This window comes from Lagenorhynchus albirostris, chromosome 20, assembly GCF_949774975.1.
Source record: "Lagenorhynchus albirostris chromosome 20, mLagAlb1.1, whole genome shotgun sequence".
Taxonomy (NCBI): Eukaryota; Metazoa; Chordata; class Mammalia; order Artiodactyla; family Delphinidae; genus Lagenorhynchus; species Lagenorhynchus albirostris.
In genome coordinates, this window is record NC_083114.1 from 39,707,248 (window position 1) to 39,720,899 (window position 13,652).

The 13,652-nt window shown below is 56.0% G+C and overlaps 1 protein-coding gene across 1 annotated transcript in view; it reads left to right on the forward strand.

Moving 5' to 3' along the window:
* The first annotated feature begins 5,208 nt into the window (after positions 1-5,208).
* The window catches only part of RARA (retinoic acid receptor alpha), a 43,473-nt gene continuing 35,029 nt past the window's right edge, over positions 5,209-13,652 (forward strand). Inside the window, exon 1 of the mRNA XM_060132915.1 lies at positions 5,209-5,226. The gene's annotated coding sequence lies outside the window, so the exon portion shown is untranslated. The remainder of the gene's footprint in view (positions 5,227-13,652) is intronic.

Genomic DNA, 13,652 nt, shown 5'->3' on the forward strand with positions numbered 1-13,652 from the left:
CATTCTTTGTTTTCTTAAGCAGTCACATTTCAGGAGAGCTCAGACTTTCAGAAGGCAATGTGAAAATTGTGAAAATCCTCCCCAAACTGTCCCACTGTCCTGGCTGCCCTCAGATGAAGCCACTTGTTTCAAGATGCCTTCGTCTGGGGTTGGATTTTCAATGACACCTCATTTTCCCAGTCTTCTAGGTAAATGCATCCATACGGTTACTCACGTCTCCCCTCTCTTCTGGGTTTGGTTTCCAGTGGCATTAAATGGCAATTTGTGACGGGGACGCCAGAGGGCACCATTATAACACTGACTGCCTCGAAAGTGCAGGCATAGGGCTGGGGTAGTTTTGAGAGAAGGGGAAAAGAGAAACTTAAGTTTGCTTCATTTGGGAGGTTGCTGTACTTTTATAACTCGAGCAAATGCTTGGAATGCAAACCATGTGCGCTATGAATGGTCTGAGAGCCAGTGACCAAGTCTGCTGCTCCCTGAGCTCTTGTGCTTCCTCCCGCCTTCCCAACATGGCTTGGGTTTGAGAACTTGATATGTGTACAAATGATCTGTTGGCCACTGTTTCGTTCATGCTGCCCACTGTATCCTTGCAATGTGATCTGGTCTACAGCAGGTGGTATGGGATAGAAGGGCACACAGAGAGAGCCCTCTGAAATGAACACTACCCACCGGTGTGTGTAGCAGCGCATAGTCTATAGACAGGAGTCTGACTGTCTCACCGTCACACTCCTTTACTAGAGCATTCATTCCCTCTGAGAGCAATTTGTGAGGGGAGGACACAGTTCTATACCTAGAAGCTTGGAAAGTGTCTGGGGCTATAAGGGTTAACCAGCATAATTGCAGAGATTGTCCGAAGGCTGATGGAAAGCAGAGACTGAATGGGATTGAGAACAGATGCGGGGCTTGATTTAAATTACATTTTATTGGATGCTGCAGCCTTAAGAGACGTGACTGCTTTACAGTTTGTTTCCACACTGTGGGCAGCTGCTGTCTGTTCTGTGTCCACAGTAGGATCCTGCCCAAAAAGGAGCAGCCTCCCCACCTCGTTGTGTTGGAGGCTTGGCGCCTTCCTCTTAACTGCAGGGCTGGAGTCAGGAACATGGCTTGCCTCGCAGTGGGGCTGCTATGCATCCTCCATGGCTCTGAGCCAAGATCGCGTTTGCAGATTCAAAGGGGCCAAATTTCTTTCCCCTCTACCTCCTTTCTCTCCCTTTCCCCTGGTATTTGGAAATCAGGTTTTCTGTGTACTAGTTTGTTAGTTTCCTTTCCTTGCATTCTCCCCACACTGTCAATTTCTAGGTCATTGATGCTCTTAAGACTTCAGCAATTGGAGCAGGGTTGGTTCTATCAGTGATGCGTGAAGCTGACTTAGAGTCCCTGCTTGGCTTCCGCTGCCCTTGTGGGAGCAACACCTGATGCATGTTTGTCAGCGAGGTCTTCAGTGTGATTCAGACAGCTGGAGCAGACTGAGGGGGAAGAAAGTCCTTTTCTCACTGAAGCTGACAGCTCTGGGAAGGTGGTGGGATTTTTAAGGGGCTGGGCTGAGCCTGTGGTTACTTGTTTTTTGCCAGGAGCATAGGCTGTTTCACAGGGAGTAGTGGCAGAGATGCTGACCTACATTCTTCCTCTTGAAGGTGGTGGGCTGTGTGTCTGTATCCTGGTTTATTTATTTTTCTTCACAGTAGCAGATGAAGCTTCCATAGAGTGTTGGTGGGTATTGCCATGGAACGCACACAGACACAATAAAACTGGCATGAGTTTCAACCCCAGAGCTGCAACTGACATTTCTGGCTCAGTGAAGACCTGCCTGTGGCTGGATGACTGGCAAGACAGTGTGAGGTCCAAGCTATCCAGAGATCCAGAAAGTCGGCAGAGCTCTTTCTTCCCCTTCATTGCTCCCTGCCTTTATTCAGTGTCCTTTTAAGATGCAGCAATAAGAACTGGGAAGGAGGAAAGAGATACGACTTGGGGCTTTTAAAAAATATCTGTGGAGAGGTTACCTGGACTACTGAGGGAGACCAAAAGAGAGAGCCGAGATGGAGATTTTATTTACATTTGTATCTGTCCCCAGCACTTAGTACAGTGCCTGAGACCTGGGAGGTATTCAATAAACTTGTTGAGTGAACAGATACATGACCAAGTAAGATGCTGCCTCTCCCTCCATCTTGGGGACAGTTCTAATCTGGAGGCAGACATTGCTCGTGCTTTTGCACCGAGGTGGAGAAGGCCATTGTGAAAGAGGGGTGCTCCATCCTACAACATGTGTCAGCACAGCATTTATCAGCCTCACAGATGCGTTCCAGTGGCTCCCTCTGATGTGGTATTTTGCTTGAGGCAACTTCCATGTTGCTCCCAGGAAGCCTTGGCTTTGGGGAGAGAGTCCACCTACAGGCTGGGAAGAGGGGGTGCCTGTCTGGATGTTCCCTAATGTCCCTAGAGATGGGCCAGAAGCTGTGCCTCTAGTTGGCAAGGTATCAGGGAGAAACCCACCTCTGATGTCCCACTTTTATTTTTTTGCCCTACGCGGGCCTCTCACTGTTGTGGCCTCTCCCGTTGCGGAGCCCAGGCTCCGGACGCGCAGGCTCAGCGGCCATGGCTCACGGGCCCAGCCGCTCCGTGGCATGTGGGATCTTCCCGGACCGGGGCACGAACCCGCGTCCTCTGCATCGGCAGGCGGACTCTCAACCACTGCGCCACCAGGGAAACCCTCTGATGTCCCACTTTTTAACTTCTGGGGAAAGATGTGATCTCCGGTTCCTCCCGAAAAGATCAGGTGCCCTCGAAGACATTTCTGTCTTAAGCTACGAACAGCAGCAGGTCTCCGTCTCCCAGAAGAGGTGGTTCTGTAGCGGAAGAAGCCTTGCCCTCTGGCCTCCGCTTGATTTCAACCCCAGCCCAAGGCGCTGGCAGGAGAAGCTAAGTGGGTGCAAGGGGCCTGGGTGAAGGCTGTCTGAAGACTGGCGAAAGGAGAGAGCCAGCTCTTTTTTAAAAAAGCTCTAATTGAGTTCTGAATCAGCCTGGCTCCCTTTGATCCCTCCTCTGTTTCCCACACTGCCTGAAAGAGCTAGATCAGCACTTTATAACAAGGGTGCGTCTGCTCCACACACCCCCACACACCCCCACCCCCACCCTCGTGCTCTCTGCTGCCGCCATCCACTGCTTGTCTCCTTCAGTTAAGATAATGAAGATGCTGAGAGATAAAATGTGTATTTAATAAGGGTGGGGGGAGGGAGGCGGGAAGGGACAGCCGGGGCCTTCCCTAGTTTGGGGCCCCGCCAAGACTCAAGCTGAAGGCGAAGCCAGAGTAGGACTTGGCCCCAGGGTGTAGGGGTTTCCGGCCCCCGATCCCGCTGACTTCACTGCCTGCTGCTTGCCCTAAATTCCCCCACCTCCACCCTCTCAGCCCCACACTCCTTTCTTTCCTCCCTGCTCGCTCCCAGTGGCAAAAAGGGAGTCTTGCTTCAACCTTATTTTCAGCTGGTAGCTTGGCCTTTGGTGCAGTGCCCCCCACCCCAGAGTCAGCTGCAAGGTCGGGCTAGGGCAGCCCCTCCAGCCTGGGCCTGTTGAAGCTGTGGGTTCACAGTATGGGGTCGGGGGGGGTGAAAAAGGCTGGAGTTAATGAAGACCAGCTGTAGCCTGGGTTCTGCCCACAGTTAGCTGCAGGCCATCCTTTGGTGGTGGTTGGAGGGATGGAGGTGTGTGACCTCCATCCGTGGGCACAAGGATATCCTGTGGCAGCTGAGGCTTGTGCTGCTCTGTGAGCGTGGCTTTATCCTTAGGTTGTAAGGGAGTAGTCTGTTTCCCTCTTCCTCTACTCCTCCCCTCCCCAAATGACACTCAGCCCTTATTGAGCTTTATAACTGTAGTGGTGGCCCAGCTGAGATTTGAATATCTCCGGGCTCTTCTGTAAACACTCATTAACTGCCTGGGAAGAACCGAGAGCCCTGTTTAACAGCTGGGAGAGAACTGAGGCAGATTAGGGTGAAAGGCTTGACCTGAGCTCACCCCATGGACTCCACCCCGGGGCCCTCCAAACTTCCCGTCCAGCTCCTTTCCCCAGTTCCTGCCTCTTCTAGGAAGAAGCCATGCCCTCTCCCTTCCCTCGACTCTGTCCCTGACTTCCCCTGGCCCTTCACCCCATGACATTTTCCCTGCCCTGGTGCTGGAGATATGTGCAACTCTCCTTGCAAAATGTTCTCCCCCCAGCCCTCTGCAGCTTTCCCTGGCCCACCTGGCCCACCAACCCTGAGTTCTCCCTCTGGAGAAGGTGGGCTATCCTAAACGGGGTCTGTAACCTTGAAGTTGATCTAATTGTGCATAAGAGGCCCTCTGCCCCTCTATATTTATCCTAAGTCGTACCTGGGAAAATATTCTTTCTTTTACGTATTCATTCTAGTAAAGTCTCAGGATCCTATTAAGGGCTGGGTAGGGGCCCGAGTTGACCCCTAGGTTCTGCATCCCCTTCGTTCACTGACAATTGCCATTTCTGCTAATGGATGTAACCCAAATTCCCCCAGCCCCACCTGCTTATACTCTCACCTGGCTCTGTATATCGGCACACACTCCCAGATCTAAGGATATAGAACTGCCAGTTTCCAACTGCTATCCAAGTCATACTGCTCTTTTTACTTGCTGGAAATCAGGACTTTTATTTCCCACTTGACGTGGTCTTCTAGGCAGTTAGGAATAGTGGGGGAGAGAAGGGGAGACTGTGCTCTGTCTAGGAGGGGGAGGGTAGAAGTGAGCTCCCATCCAAAGTGAACTCCCCCTTCCCCAAATTCTCAATAGCCAAGCTACTTGGGAGTGATTAGGAAAGCGATCTTAACCCCAGCTTCAGTCCCAAAGCCCAAATTCATCTGGTCAGGGCAGGCAGAAGAAATGTCTTCTTCTCCTGTCCCATAATATCCTCAGCTAAAATCAGCCATGTGCTGTGAATTTGACACTGGGGACTCTTGCTGTCCCAGCCCATGACTCAGACCTCGTCTTTCTACAGTGAGTTCTTTCTGCCCCATCAATTCAGCTCTGCATCCGCTGACCCAGTCAGGGACGGTGGGAGAGGGTGGGGAGAGGCTCCTGGTTGGAGAGTGGGCTTTAGGACCCAACGGGAACCCGTGCCTCTTGCAGCAGCCTAACCCAGAAGCAGGGGGGAATCCTGAATCGAGCTGAGAGGGCTTCCCCAGTTCTCCTGGGAACCCCATCGCCCCCCGCCGGCACGCACCTGAGCAGGTAGGACCACGCACACCCCTTCCCAATTCTCCCTCGGCCGCCTTCCGCCTGGCCTCTCCGCTTCTGATCTGGTCTTTTCCCTCTCGGCAGTTCAGGCTTTCCCCATGCCTCCTCCCCCACTGCTCGCTGTAGTCCAGGGAGGTGGGAGCCTGGGAGCTGAAGGGTGTCTGGAAGCTCAGAGCCCCTGCGCCCTCCGGCGCCCTTGCTGCACGCCCCTCGAGGCATTCCCGTTCTCTATCTAAGAATGGCAAGTGGGGGGAAGGTCTGCCCGGGCCCCAGCCCCTGCACCCTCCTTTGCAGTATTGCCTAATCCCCCTTCCCCCACCTCACCTCGAGGGGAGAATTGGCAGAGCTGGGGTAACAGAGAGCCGGACAGGGAGCCGGACGGGGACCCGAGACTCCCTGGGAGATTTCTCTCTTGCTTCCTCTCTGCGCCCCCAGCCCTAAGAGCTCAGGACTTTGCCCCCCACTCCCTACTCACCTTGTAGAACCAGAGCCCCCTTCCAGGCTCATTGCACACTTGAGTGGCCAAAGGCTTTGCTGGAGGGTAGTGGAGGTTGTGAACAATTCTGTGTGTGTGTGTGTGTGTGTGTGTGTGTGTGTGTGTGTGTGTGTGTGGCCTTTTTCTCTGGGGAAAGTTCTTTCAGGTTAAAGAGCTGTCTTTCCCATCCCTGCCAACACCTCAACACCTATGAAAAGCGCCCCCCCCACTGTGAGTCTGTGTGTGTGTGTGTGTGTGTGTACCATATGGTTGTAAGATCTATAATCTTAGGATGGAGGTGACTGGGTGCCTTGAGACATCCCAGAGTGTGGCCCAGGCCAGAACAGACTCAGCCCAGATGGCTGGGGAAGGGGGTGTGGACCAGATCAGGGAGGCCGCCCAGCCATGCCAGCTCCCTGGGCTCCTTGGCTTTCAGAGCTCAGGCTCCTGGTGTTACCCCAAAGCTTCTGCCCTCCTGCAGGCTCTCTGGGAGAGGGTTGGATGATAGCTACTGTTTACAGTGACTTGTTTGTCCCTCTCATTGGGGGCTGAGAGGCCTTGTTCTCTGAAGATCTAGGGCATCTCCTTCTGGCTTGGTGGGTTTGCAGGAGGGGTGTATGGCTTGTCGGGGTAACCGTGTTTGTAAGTGTGGGTGTCGCCTCTGGGCGTAGCAGACTGGGGTGGGGAGCAATGGAAGAGATGGGTCATGTTTTGAGGGAACCCCTCTAGCTCTCTGTGTGGTAGGTGAGTGGCACATCCCTATCTGGTAACTCTGTCTGGGTGTGGGGTGTGTTCTATATCCCTCCATGACCCCCCAGATCCCCGAAGGGTTGGTTTTAGAGGAAAACTTGGATAATAGCGTGACTTCATTCTGCTCTTGACCCAGGAAGGAAAGTAAATTCTGAGTGTGAGGTGTGAGCGGTGCACTGAGAATCAGGCCTGAATGTGAGACTCAGCTCGGTCTTTTAACTATGTGCATTCATACAGCTCTCTAAGCCTCTGGTTTCTTCATTTATAAAAATGGCTATAGTAACAAGACCCGCTTGCCTAATAGAGATACGGCCATAAAGACCTCATAAAGCAATGTATCCTACAGCCCAGTGCAAATGGTAGTAATGGCGCCGGCGGGGGGGGGGGCGGGGGGGGTTTCTAGGATGGGATTCTCTTTCTAATCTAGGTCATCTCTCCGTCTTCAGCTCCCTTCCCCCATCCTTGCCCATCTGGGGGATGGAGGAAGCAGACAGGGTTTTTGCCCCAGGGGCTGCAGAATTCCCCTAATGTAGGTTGTAGCTGGCCCCCAGCTCTTTTCCTCTGGGGCTCTACACCTTCTCCCCTGAGCCCCATCTCCACCTTCCTCCTGTCATTCCTGTTCAGCGTCCTTGTGCCTGTCTCTCCCCTGCCTAGTGGCCTCCTTGTCCGGCTCACTGGGCAGGAGCCCTAATCGGATTCGACAGCTGAGATATGTGTGGCGGCTGAGAGCAGGCAGGAGGGAAGCCAGTGGGAGGATGGTATGAGGGCTGCCCCTGGCACTGCCCAGGCCTCCTAGGCACCACCTTGGGCCTGCTGACTCCTGGCTTGGCTTGGCCCCAGGGAAGGGGTGCCAGGGGAAGCTCAGGAACGAACAGGCTGGGGTCTGGAGATAAGGGAACTGGAGAACACACCTAGGACCCCAGGACCTCTTTGATATTTAGTGCCCTTAACCTCAGCATTTCGGACTTTGACCAGGAGGAGAGGAGAGTAGGTGAGAGACCGGCTGGCCCGGCCCCCTGCCCATCCCCAGGGCTCTGCTTTCTTCTCTCTTCTTGTTCAGAAATGTGTTTGCTTGCCCCATCCAGCCCCTCTGGCCAGTTCCTCCTTAAGGGCCACATCTGGGAGCTGCTGGGGCACCATGTGTCTGCCTCACTCTGGGCTGTTTCCTCCACTCCAAGGTATTTCTCTCATTCACTCTCTGGGCCGGGCGCCAGGACTCCTGGGTTTCCCGCCTGCCTCATGGTGCAGGGCTGCTCTGCAGGCCTCCAGAGAATCGCTAAGCCGGTTTCCTTCCTCCTGCGTGGGGAGGGCCTTCTCCCAGGGCTGGGAGGTGTCAGAAATCCCAGGTGGGTTAGGGGTCGGGGCACTGTAGCCCCTGGTGCCCCAGCACCCCGGCCCCTCCCTCCTAACCTCTGACTCAGCTTCAGGGCAGCATCTGCCCAGCCTGGCAGGCATGGCCTCTTCTTGCCTCCAGGCTTCCATCTTTCCGTGTGGGAGCCAAGATCTAGCCTCTTGAGCTTTTTTCCCATGGTATCTGGGGGGGGGGGGCTACCGAAACCCCTCTGTCTGCACCCACACGTTTGGGGGGGCGGGGGATTAGTGTAATTGAGGCTGGGGCACTATTTTGTCTTCCTTCCAGCTGGGCCAGGATGAAGAAAACCAGCACAAACTTCCCCACACCAATTCCCTCTGCCCTCAAAAGACCAATCAGTGGAGCCAGGCCCTGCCCTTTCGGTGCCCACAATGTGGTTGGCACTGATTTTTCAGAAATTGGGAAGGTTTCCCTCTAGACCGCTGGCCTCCTCTCTCCTCCTCCCGTGGGGTAAGGACAGCTCTCTGATTGTAGGCACTTCTGGGCAGGCCTCCCCCTAGAGAAGGGGTGTGGGATGCCCTCGAGATGGCCAAGTTGGCACTAGCCCCAGGCTGGAGGGCTGGACCTGATTTGGGGCTGGGAGTTTGTGGGGGAGAGCAGGACATGGGCCTCCCTGCCCCCCTCATTTCCTGCTCTTTGGGCAGCTGTGGGCGAGAAAGGCTGCAGGGACTATTTTTAGTTGGTCTGTCCCCTGGCAGGAGGGACGTGCAGAAAAGCACGGGGCAGGCAGAGGGGCTGGCCAAGGTGAGGGTAAGCAGGCGGGTGGGGGAGTGAGGCAGGGCCAGAGGGGCAGCAGACAGAGCAAGGATGCGTGGCGGGCAGGGGTAGAACCTTGAGAGGGGGAAAGGGTCCTGACCTGGTAGATGGGCTGGACTGGGCTCTCTCTGTCCAAATAGACTCAGAACCAGAGGGGCTTTAGAGGTGCCTGGACCATCCCTCCCCCTTACATAGGGCAAGACTGAGGGCATGTGACTCGCCCTAGGACCTTCAACCAGTCGTTGACTGCACTGGAACCCCAGCCCAGGCCCCTTGCACTGTTTGCTTTTCTCTTGTCATGGTCTCTCCCCCGACCTGGCTGTGCTCCCTCCCCTCCTGCAGCAAGGGCTGGGTTCCTGGTTTGTTTCCTTCTCTGCTTGTTTACACAGGGTCTCCGGTAAACCCCAGCTGGGTGTGTTTATAAGTCTCCACCATGTGGAGAGAGTCTGTGTCCAGGCTGGAAGGAGGTCAGGGCTGGGGTTTGTTTAGGTGGCCTGTGGCCGCAGATGTGAATCAAGGTGCTGGGCAGGTTCCAAAAGTCTCACAGGCTGGCGAGCCGGGAGCTTGGAGACCCCTTTGAGAAGGGGCATCTCGGTCTAACTCCATTTTAGAGACCCAGAGAGGGCTGGGGGTTGTGCCTACAGTCCCAGGATGGGTTAGAGACAGACCAAGGGCTAGGATGCAGCTTTCCAGACTCTCCAGAGCCTTTTGTGAGTGCCCATCCTGCCGTGCCTAGGTCAAGGTGGTTGTTTGCCAATCCGCCTCAACCAGGAAGGGGGTAGGCATGGGGAGATTGCTGTTGGCTTCTGATCACAGTCAGAAGTGAGCCCTTCTGAGGCCTAGAGGCAGAGGCAGCTGGTTGGAGGTGCAGGGTAAGAAAGTTCAGTGCAGAAACGTGGTTCCTCAGAATTCAGCCTCATCCCCAGGGCCACCATGTTGCACAGCTGCAGGGGGCGCCATTCCGTAGACCAGGGTATGAATGGCACCCTCTCTCTCCAGTTGTTCAGAGCCCTGCCTGTGTAGCCGCTGATGGTGCTTCTGTCCCCCACCTTCTTTCTTTGAATCAGCTTCAGATGCTGCTGGAAGGAGGTGTCCCAGACAGGCTTGAATCCAACTCCCCACCCTCCCTCCTGCCACCCGATGGCTCCTAGTCCCCTGCCACGGTCTCAGTGGGCCACAGATTGGGTGCAGGGGCCCCTCCCCCCTCTCCGCTCAGTTTCTATGTCTCTGGGGGGCTTTCTTATCATTCCCCCCACCCCATCAGGCAGGCTGCAGTGTATGAGAAATCAATAGTGCAAATGGATTGAGGTTGTTCAGCCGGTCGGCTCCTCTTGGGCCCCATCAACTCTCCCAGGACTTGGGGAGTTACTCAGTCCACTTCTGGCTCAACATACGCAGAGATACACACACCTAGTGGTTGTAGCCTGGGCACTGAGCACGGGAATTATTCTTTCTGTCCATCGCTGTCTTCTCTCTCATTCTCTCTCTCTCCCTCTCTCTCATATACTGGGCTGGTCTTAGCATGACAAATACCCTTGAACATTTATTGTTTTCTAGCTTGGGTGGAGTCCACTGCCAGCCAGAGGTGGGAGGGGAGCAGGTGGGTGAGGCAGGCTGTGCCCAGGGAGGAGGACGAGCTGGGGAAGGGATTGGGTGGCAGCCCACCCCATCAGCCTCTGGTAACTCGATCCCTGCACCCCACCCTCCCGATTCCCCTCCTGCTGAACAACTTCAGTAGCTGCTGGCAGAAGCAGGGCTGGCAGAAGTGTGTATGAGTGCATGTGTGTATTTGGGGGGGGGGGTGGGTGGTGGTGAGAGGGGCTGTGGCGGCAGGAGGTGTTGCCAAGACATGTTAAAGGAGACTCACAGCCTGGGTACAACTTGGGTGGCAGGCGGAGGCGGGGCTGGGAGAGTGGGTGGTGAGTGATGGGCAAAGGGCAGGCTTCAGGGGAGAGGCAGGGCAGCCCAGGGGGTCTCACAAAACTTGTCTGCACTGGAGCAGGGCCTGGCATGGTGGGGGTGAGCAGTGGGGAGGGGGCAGGGGTGGGTAAAGCCATGGCTTGCCCCAGGATGCCTGTAATGCACATAACCATGGAGGACACAGCCTGCCCCTGTCCCCAGTGCCTGGGCTGTTCCTGCTGGATATCACAGTCTCGGTGACTAAGTCACTTCTGTCCTGGGGCTGGCAAGGTGCCAGGCTCAGCTCTTCTCGGTAGGTGAGTCACTGCCCTGGCATCTCCCCCGGATGCAGCTGAGTCACTGGCCGTGCCTGCTGGGCAGGTGGGCATCGTGCTTGCGGGTGGGGTTGGGGACTATGTGTGGAGCCCCCAGCATCTTCTCTGATCTCTCTCTGGCATGCCCTGGCCCCACCCACAACTCTGCAGAGCCAGGCAAGGCTGGTGTTTCTTCCATATGCTCTGCTGAGAGGGTAAAGGAAGAGGGAGCAGGGTACCGCATGGAAATGTATTTCGTTCAGAGTAAATGGGAGGGCGTGTGAGGAGGGGATTGTGGGTTTGAATCTTAGGTCTGCCATCGACAAGCTGTATGACCTTGAGCAAGGCAATTCCCTGGTGAAGCCTCAGTTTCCTCATCTGTACAATGGAAACAGGAGCCCTGCCCTAGATGACCCTCCAGGACCGTGAGAATCAGATGTGCGGAGCCATGAGGGGGCTTTGGGGATGAGCTGGGTGGCTGCGGAGGGGGAGAGGAGTCTGTTGGGGTCGGTTCGGGTTCCAGCAGACACCTCCACCCCACTTGCATCCAGATGGTCAAAGTTTCCCATCCTCTGTTCCGATGATTACCAATGATGCAGGAGTTCCCCACAGGCCATGAAAGGGAGGCCTTGTTTTGGGGGAAGTGTGGGCTCTCCCGGGGTGTTTCACAGCTGTTTTGTATCTCCTTTGTCTGTGTGGGGGGCCTGTCACCGGGCCTGCACCTATCAGGGCTCTCTCAGATTTCCTCTAGTGGGAAGAGGGATCCCTGTCTTGGGCAGCCAGCTGCTCAGGCTCCTCCCCCAGCCCATCTCCTTCTGCCTGCAGCAGGGGAAGGGTAGGCCCCAAGAAGGAGTGTCTTTTTTAAGGAGTGAGGAGCACCTGGGACTGTGGCTTTTCTCCCTCTGCCAGTCTCCTGCTGCCTCCTTCTCCCTCCTGCATGAAGGTCCCTGGAGGGTGGGTGGGGGGTTGGGGACACTGGAGTGGGCCCAGCACAGCTGGAGTTCAGCTGGGCAGGGAGGGAGTGCCCTCAAGGTGTGCAGGCTGTATGCTTGTATACCTGGGTGCGGATCTTCTGTGCGTGAGCAACCGCCCCCTGTGGGGAGCAGGTTTGTGGGCGCATGAATTTCTTCCCTCATGTGCCTGAGGGTCTACTGCTCTGTCCAGGAGTGTGCCACACCTGCACCCTCTGCTTCATGACCTTGTGCATATGCACAGATGCCTGTCTTGTATGTGCTTGTTCTGTGTGCATACATGTGCATACATATGTGCATACAGGTGTGCTCTGAATGTGCACGTGCGTGTGCACATATGCGTGTCCTGGGTGTGCATTTGCACACCTGCATCTCCGTGTGCGCGAGCGTACCTGACCCTCTGTGCTGGCAGGTGTACATGAAGGCCACCCTTCGTGGGAGGCAGTATACCTGTGTTTGTGCACACTTGTATTTCTGTGTCTGTGATCCTTCCCCTCTAGCCTCTGCGGGAAGGAAGACTGGTAGAATGTAGGCCAGGAGGAGCCTGTGCGGGCTTAGGGGTTGGCTGGCACTAAGTCCCCTCCCAGGCTGGTCCCTCATCGGGGCGGCGCCCCCTGCTGCTGGCTGGACTCAAGCTAGAACGCCTTTGGGGGGGGAACTGGGGGGGAAGGGGTTAAGCGTCGGCGTCCACATCTGGGAGCCATTGGCGCATTCCTGCCTGCTGAGCGCATGTTTGCGGATGGATCTGGACGGGACAGGGTGGGAGGGGCTGGGCGGGCGGTTCGCACCGGCGGACGGAAATCCAGACGGGAGCGGGAGACGGCCAGGCCCAGCAGGCGGGAAGGGGCCTGGGGAAGCGTTGCCCGGACGCTCTCCCCCTGTGCCGCCGGACCTCAGGGCACAGCGTCCCGCCGACCCTGCTTGTCCTATCTCACCCAGGCTGGGGCCCCAAAGCTGGAGAGAGACAATCAGATACCTCGGTCCTAGACCCGGCTGTGCAACCGGTGCCAGGGTGATCGGGGACTAAACCCGTGTCCACTCCCAGCCTGCGGTTCCTTGTCTATAAAGCGGGGGCCGTCGGGCCGGTGGGTTTGAGAGCTCAGCCAGCCGGGTCAGGGGTGGAGGCCTGGGAGTGTGGCACTTCCCCTTCCAGTGGGAAGTCCTGTGGGGTTACTTGTGGCTACTTCTCTGACCGGGGACGGGGAGGGGGGTGTTCCCTATTGATTCCTCTTTCTCTCCCCCAGTGGACTGCTAGAGGTGGGGAGATGGTCCTCCCAAACGGAGCAGCAGGCTGGGAGGGGACTTGTGGCTGTGTTGGGGATTGGGGTCTCTGCAGAGGGAGAGTAATTCAGATCCTGCCCCACTGGAACAAGAATGCGAGCTTTCCTGGCTCCTCCAGCCTGGGCCAGGAGAAAGAAGCTTTGGGTCTGAGAGTCCCGTAGCATGTAGGGGTGCTCCTGGGCGCCCCCTACTCGGCTCTTGGAAGATCACAAGAGCCGCTGTCCTTTTTGGGGGAGGGTTCTGGGGTTTGCTGAAGGGTTGGGTTGGGCCAGAGTTCCTCCGACCCACTTGAGCTGGAAACGTGTTTGGGGGAGACGAGGTGAGCAGGTGTACTTGAGGGCGGTCTACCTGCTTTTGCACTCCTTTTTTGCCAGTGAGAAAATTAGGATTTAGAGAGAGGAAGCGACTTGCTCAAGGTCACACAGCTCTCATTTTCAAGGGTTGCTGGAGGAGGATTATAATTATGGGAGTCAGGGGCTTGACAGATAGGGCCGGAGTCACTGTATTCGCTTCCATATTACGTCGCAGTCCCTCTAACCCCGGTTTAGGTGTGAGGGGTGTGTGCGTATGATCCTTGCCCCTGTGAGTGTGGGTGTGTCGTT